A 7,760-nucleotide genomic window follows, 5' to 3' on the forward strand; every position below is an offset into this window, starting at 1 on the left:
ACCAGGTTCTTTACCCAAGCTTCAGGAATAAAACATTTATAAAATAAAAAGTATGGAGTATGCATGTGTACTTCAATGTTGCACAGTTTATATTGTTTTTCAGCAGTACTGGGGAAGAGTAAAGATAAAAAAAAAAAACAATAGTAAAAAGTTGCTCTTGGTGCCAAGATGGGACCAAGGTGGCATTTGAGCACCCTGTAGCCTGTGGGACCAAGGGGAGGAGAAATTTCTGTCAGTGCCTTCACACTGTACATCTCCTGTGTGCTTGGCTGGACTCCCAGCCGATTCCTCTGGTGGTAGCGTTTGTTAGAGAGGAGTTTACTGAAAATATCTGCATGGCTCTCCTGGGGGATGCGGTGGCCCCAGGAACACTTGTGTGCACTTCTGCCTGGGCCCCATCCAAAGCCCTCTGCTTTGGGGGGCCAAAATTAGCTCCTGGGGGCCACCACAGGCCTTTGGCTGTGGCCCTTCATGCCCCGGGCCCACAGGGGCCTGAGAGGCCTGCACGGCGCAACTGCCAGCACAGCCCTGTGCTCCTGGCCTTCAGCTTAGCAACTGGAAGGAAAAGAAAACGTTATTGTCCTCGGTTAATTGCTTCTTTGTGCCAGAATACTCTTCAAAGACACTTTAGTCTCAAGTGCATCTTAGCAAAGAAAAACCCATATTACTGATTTAAAAACCCCCTATTTCCAACAACCCAGATGAATGAGTTCCATATAATAGAATATTCTCCACCAAGCATCTCACAAGCAAAAATGGGATGTGGAATTAGTTTGGGGTTTGGGTGGGATTTTTTTTTCTGTTGTTTTTTAAAGTGCTGTTTTAATGAGGTGTTTAGTTTAGCACATTTGGCTCCTCCAAATTACCTCAAGGGGATTCATATGTTAACGAACTACACAGCTGTTGTTTGTGAAACCAGCCTAGCACAAGCAGAGCATGTTGTGCAAAGATTTAAATGCTCTGTTGGAGAGGTCACTGCACTCCTTTGTCTGCTATCAGTTATTAATAATGACGCTACTACTTAATTTTAAACACTAAGTTAAATTTTTTTTTCAGCACCAAATACATTCCGGATAGGTTGGGATGGTTTTGAATGCTTAGGTGGAGATACAAAAGTTGAAATCAAAGGATGACCTGATTTTATGCAACTGCTGAAATGTTTTGGGGTGGGGAAGATTGGCAATGAGGTTACAGGCTTTAACGGTGGTGGCCTGAAGAGGCTGTGGTGAGCAGAGCTAACGTTTGCAAGGATAATTGTTGTATAAACATCCCCTAATATGCTTCAAAAGCTTTAATTCTGAATTTCTTAAATTAGGCAGGCTTTGCTCCTGGCAAGCAATAAACTGTTTTCATTTTAGAGATGTCACTTTACATTTAAGGAAATTAATAACTGGGAAAGAAAAAAAAATCCCGTTTGGTAAATAAGTGCAAAGAATCTATTTCTCTTATTTTCAAGTATCCAATTAAAATCAACAGGACTCCTCATTGAACAACCCCCAGATTTTTAAGGGCCAGCGTGACAGAATTTATATGCTGGAGGAGGAATCCTGGTCTCCACCATCGCACGGGAGCTGTGCTGGCCAAGGGATGTGCTGGCAACGCTCGGCTGCCCCTGGAGCATGCCTGGCTGCCGTGGACGCGATACGGCTCTGGAAGCCCCCTGGGCGTCAGGTTGTCCCCAGACCTTGGACTAGGGACTGCTACATCCCAGGCTACTCACACACAACACATCTCTCGCAGTTCTGGCTCACAGATAATTTAATAATTTAAATATTTGGGTTTGATTTCCTTCGTGTGCTTTATCACTGAAAATAAGTTCCATGATTAAGTGCTAACATCAGAGCAACCTCTGCCGGCTGGTGGAGACAGAGCTCTTCTCTTAGCAGCATAACACATTAAAAGAAGATTTGATTTTGATATGTCTGCTGCTCAATCTAGGCTTTTATTCTCCCTCAAAACCATTAGTATTTAAGTACAAGAAATGATATTTTGCCTAGAACTTAGGTAGAATATAAAATAAATGCACAACGGGAGCTTTGCCAAGTTTTAAGAACTCCATATTGGCACTGAAGTGCTGACAGCAGCAGCTTCTGGCAAAGTGAATGCAAACACAGAGAGACTTCCTTGAAAACAAAACAAGTATCTTCTTCACGGCCTCCACGACACAATTCTGACAATATAATTAAGTTCAAAGAACAAAGACTTTGCCTGGCTGAAGACAGAGGCTACCAACTATCGTTTAGTTTTCTTCGGAAATTATCTTTCAGAAAGATCTGGTCTTCCTCAAAGAGCCCTTCTAAAAAGAAAACAATCCATTTTAGGGCAAAAACTAATAATGTTTTAAAAATGTCCTTTTATTACTATTTTACAGATGGGAAACTGAGGCACAGAGTGTCCCTGAGACCCAGCTCTCCCAGGTTATTTGGCTTGGAAATAACATTGAGGATCAGGGCAAGCTCACAGCCATTTGGAGGCACTGTCCATTTTTAAGACTTTGGGTCACTTTCCATCCTGTGCCAGTGCAACTACCTGACAATGATGACCGGGATGACAGTTAATGTCACCTACAGTATCTGCATATCTAATGGTCATCTGTCCCCAAGGAAGAGGCTTAAAGTCTTCAGTTCATTTAACACAGGCAATTGAAAATTATCTATGCACAAGCTTTTTACTTAAGCACATAAGCTGTATGTGAACTAGTAAACTGGATTTCTAAAGTTATATTCACGATTTCCAGTTTGCAAGCCCCTCTTCTGAGCACTCGTTGAATGGGGATATACTGAAAGTGTGGGATTTTACTTTATTTTTTGATGTTAGCTCTATATAATGGAAATGTGCTGACAGAATGTTTTTAGGACTTTATGATTACTCAATGCAAAGACACTTGTGCTGTAGCGAATAAGAGGCTGTTTCCTTGCACAGCATGGAACTAGAATGACTGCCAAATGGGAATGAAGTCACCTTCCATTTCAGGCTTATTTATCTAAAAAAGATGAGTTTTCCTGTGGATTTGGATTTGCCACGCATGTTGGCTAGGAAACGGTTGAGAAACCCAACATTTCTGGAAGGTGGGGAGCTTGGAAGTACATTTACACCCCTTTGCCAATTGTTTAGCCCAGCCAGTCATATTTAGCTGATGAGAAATCATCTCCTCCAGAAGATAAGCCTTGTGCCCACTGTAGCTTTGCAGCTCTGGTAGTGTTATGGCTATCTCCTAGGACATGACAGGCCTTTCATTTGGAGCTAGGAAGAGCCAGGTTGGTAATGGGCCAGCAGAAACCACTGATGATTCCAGGACCTCCAGATACTTCATCTTGTACATTTACAGATTTCCCAAAATATATATTATCAGAGATTAAAGGTTCAGGAGGTCAAGGATAGATGGAGGTGTGTGTGTTCAGTTAGATCACCAACATACCTAAAAGTAGAAACCCCTAGCCAAGAGAGAAGGATATAAATATTTAAGCCACAAAATTAAATGGTTTCTTTTTTTTAAGTAATTAGAAATTGTATTGATATTTCTATTGATAAAGCAAGCTAAAAGCTAATGACACCAGAAGACTTACAAACCCTACAGAACTTTGTAAAGTTCTTCAGATGAGAAGATATATAGTGAGAAAGGTGCAAAGTCTTCTCAATTACGGTCATTTTACCTATACAAACATCTTTTCATTTACATGAGTAAACATTGACTTCTAAGACAGTTGTTAGACCCTTGTACTTAAATACTAGTAGCTCACTGATGCGTCACCACTGAGGTAGAGTGTCATTTTTGATAAAAAACAACTCTTTTTTGTATCAAAATAGAATTATTGTGCAGCAATTTAATGACATAGTTCTTCCTCTTTATGAGCTCCGAAAATATCTCATTAAGAGTTTCACAAATTACGACAATGACTTATGCTGACATACTCATTTGTTCTCATCTCTGAATAAATCTGCTTGACAGCGTTAATAGAACAAAGCAGGGATTTCCCAGACCGTGATTCAGCACAAGCTTCACTCCAACACCTTGACATTATCTCCGGCCCCAGCGTTTGATTAGGCCAAGGTATGAGATGCACTTCAGACAAGCTCAGCTGAGAGCTGTGCACGCCACGCGGTGCTAGCATGAGAAAGCTGTTGAAATGTTTTTCCTTCTCTCTCAGATCTACTATTTCAGCACTCTTCACCATCTGGTGAAACACTTCAAAGAAGAAAACTGTCTTGCAATGTCTAATTTTGCCATGTTTTTGGAACATTATTTTGATGATCTTTGTGTCATTTAAGTATGATTACTTGTCCTCCAAGGCTTTTCCTGTTTACACTTAAATAGTGTTGGAGCATATCCAGACACACTTTAAATGAAATGGTAGAAAATACTGCATTTTTGTTATAATAGCTTAAAAGCATCATTTACAGTTTGGGAACGTAGCTAGCACTTTGCATTCTGGTAGGGTTTTTTTGTTTGGTTTTGTTTTGTTTTGATCTTATTGTAGTAGTAGATAAATAAAATGAATTAAACAAGCATAATTACCAGTTAAGTTTTACAAAATACCAAAGAAATGGAGGGCCTAATTCAAAAGGGTGGTAATGGTGTAAATAATTAAGTCAAATTGTTTTCATTTTCATGCCGCATATTGTTTCCTTCAGCCTGTAATAGTACAAGGCAAAGTATACGCAGTGCTAGAGCTAGACAAATAATAGATAAATTTATTCATAAACACTTTGTGGATTTGTAATTAGAAGTTCACTGCAGCAGCTTTCACTAGTCTTTATTTTTTTGATCCAGTTTCTGTAAATATTTGCATGATTAAATTTCTGCTTAGAGAACGCCGACCAGCGCAGAACACACCACAGAAGAGCTGTGAAACCATCTTTGCCTCTTGGCTGAAGCTGCAACCAGGTCCCCAGCAGCTCCATCGCCCAGGTCTGCATCCCCAGCATGGACTGGACCAGCATGGTCCTTTGCCTGCTGGATCAGCCACCCTGTGCCTGGCGGAGGGTGTGAGGTGATGGGCTGGTGTGAAATGGGTTTCCCTCTTCTCATTGCTAAAAACCCCAGCCAGAGCTTTTCCAACCAGCAGATGCTAATGACCTGGCAGATGTTACTATCAAACCCACTGGACCTTGGGGCTCCCGCAGTGATTTCTGCCAGCCAGTGGAGACTGGCAAATGAAGTGACTGTGCAGGGTGAGGGCAGCACCTCATACAAGACGTGAGAACGATCAGTGCCCGCAGAGCAGGGGGCTGACACATGGCATCGCTTCAGCTCAGTGCTGGTCTATCCTCAATGACCGCGTTTCGATGAAGAGCTGTGATAACGTCGGGAGGACACGAGCCCAGAAGATCCGTTGGGGGTCATTGCATACCATGGCAAGCCTTCGATCGCTGGGTAATGATACTGAAAAGAGTATTTAGAGCAAGCACCAGCAGGTCCTGGGCTTGAACCTGTTTTCGGAACTACCTCTTGGTTTATTTTAAGTATAAATATATTAAAATTAAAGTTTTGAAAATGTGAAGACACAGAGAAAGGTTAAACCTACTGGGTACATTTGCCATTCAGCATGCTCTATATGCAATTGCTTTTAATGAAATTAGAGAGAACACTAGGATTACCTGTATTTCCTCAGGTTAGGGGTCCTTATTCTTCCCCTGACGCATCCACGCAGATCCTATTATTGCTACTAAGCCATAATGTGAGCAGCAGAAAAGATAGTACTGTCTGCAGCTCTTGCTCATGGGTAGCCCATGCACATTGGTACCTTGATAATCGCGTAAGCACGGCATGCAGCACCGGGCTGATGGTCTTGTGCCTGTGCCCAGCCCCAGGGAAGGATTTGTCATTGACCGATAGACTAAAAAGAGTAGGGCTGGGGTCCGAACGAGGGGGACATTTGAGGAGGTCTGCTAATTCACTGCTTGTTCCTTCAGCAGCCCGAGGGAGCTGCAAAATACGTGGTGCTTTCCTTCACCTCTCGCTGCAGCGGAGCACAGCTTCTGCATAGCACTACTGGCCTCTGCTGCCAGCACAGGAGAGGAGGCGAGGAAAGAAATTGTATGGGGACTTCCCACCTCTCTGCTTCTCCACAGGGCCTCCTGATCCCTGCACATGAGCTGGAAGAAAAGCAATCTTTCATCTTTACCTTATTTCCATGCTTACAAATAAAGGTCAAGGCTCCTGTGCTGTAGTCAGTGCTGTACCAGCTTTAAACAACCACCCTGAAATGTGATTGTAATTAGTTTCCTTTCAATCTTGATGTGAAGAGTGATCTTAAAATGCCAGGGCTGTAGCAGTGCATATGATTAACAGGCACAGAGAAAGGCAGTCTATGGAAAAATATGGATAGAAATGAACAAAATGCAAATGTTGCACTGCTTTAAATTTTATTATCCTCTCAGCTCTTCATAAAATACTGTAGACATCGTTTGATTATATTTTTAGTCTAGGGAATTAATTTTTAACTAGGGAACTCATTTCTGCCTTATGATTACTCTTCTCTGCAATGGCCTGTAGGTCTGAACTAAAAAATCACAGTTTTAATTGAGCTAATGATGCCCAGAACTCATATTAATCTCACTTATGTGTGTGTCATGCCATGCAATATGTGCTATAGCTGCCGGCAACGTGTGCATCTTTTCATACCAATGATTTCTCCAGGAGACCAAGGGTGTAAATCCCGGCTGGGTGTGGGACTGCATCCTGCTATTGTCACCACCCAGCAGACTCCTTGGAGGTGGCTGATGCCTGGGCAGCAAGTGGAGGGGAAGGAAAAATGGCAGAATCAGTGACATTTCATAATCACCTCTCTGATTCCACGCCAGCTCTTTCAAGAGCTTTTAATATGTGCATTGTTTTGCTTGTGAAACAATCAGGCCGTATCTTCTATCTGAGAAAACAGAGCTTTTTTTTTTTTTTTTTCTTTTTTTCCAGTGGATAAGAAAATTCACTTTATCAAGATATAGGTCAGTAAAAAATGTTGAAGAACAAAAAAGAACAGAAACTTGAAGGTCATGGTAGAGACCCAGAGGATTTGTCTCTATCCTGAGATAAAACTAAGAGTACTGGAAGGAGGAGCACTGCCCAACACTCTCTGGGTGTCTGTCACTCACACGGTCCATAGGCCAGCTCTTCCTGCAGCATCACAGCCCAGACCATTACCGTCTGAGTCAGAAATGCACACCTGTACCTACCCAAACACCACCTGGATTGGCCTCTCCTCCAAATAATTTGAACTGAGACACCACTTGGCGGTGCTGGGTTGATAGTCGGACTTGATCTTAGAGGTCTTTTCGAACCTAAATGATTCTGGGACTCGAAGAACGGCATCGTATACCGATGCTAGTGAGGCAGTCTCCATACGCACAGTATGGAGCAGTGAACATTTGGAGAGCACAGCTCTACATGCTCACCGAATCCCACACCCCCCCTCCCACCGTCTGGGGCTTTAACTCTCTGCGCTAGAATCCATATTAAACAGAACGGTGAAATTCCAATTGTTTGTTGTCAAAAAGTTTCTGTTTTGTGATGGAAGATGTGACCTTTCTTGCCGGCAAGAGTCTTTTCTGATTGATTAGTAAACATGAGGTAAAATGCGGGAGCACGCCAGCGTTAACTCGATACTGCCACAGGCTCTGTGCATCAAATATTTTTGCTTTATTTTGAACATCCTGTTAATGAGAAAAATATTTTAATCAAAGAAACGTGTTTCCTCCAATTCTCTCCAAAGTGTTATTTGCTGCTTCAGAATGACATGCTCAATTATATCTTATTCCTAATT

At 42.2% G+C, this 7,760-nt stretch overlaps 1 protein-coding gene across 6 annotated transcripts in view; it reads right to left on the reverse strand.

Moving 5' to 3' along the window:
• Positions 1–3,208: 3,208 nt before the first annotated feature.
• The window catches only part of LOC310903899 (uncharacterized protein), a gene marked incomplete at its 5' end in the record, with an annotated part of 39,894 nt that continues 35,342 nt past the window's right edge, over positions 3,209–7,760 (reverse strand). For 4 of the 6 annotated variants that reach the window (XR_014587911.1, XR_014587912.1, XR_014587913.1 and 1 more), the window contains one exon: positions 3,209–7,754. The remainder of the gene's footprint in view (positions 7,755–7,760) is intronic. The other 2 variants (XR_014587909.1, XR_014587910.1) reach the window with 2 other exon arrangements.

Source organism: Anser anser (assembly GCF_964211835.1).
Source record: "Anser anser genome assembly, chromosome: 9".
Classification (NCBI taxonomy): Eukaryota; Metazoa; Chordata; class Aves; order Anseriformes; family Anatidae; genus Anser; species Anser anser.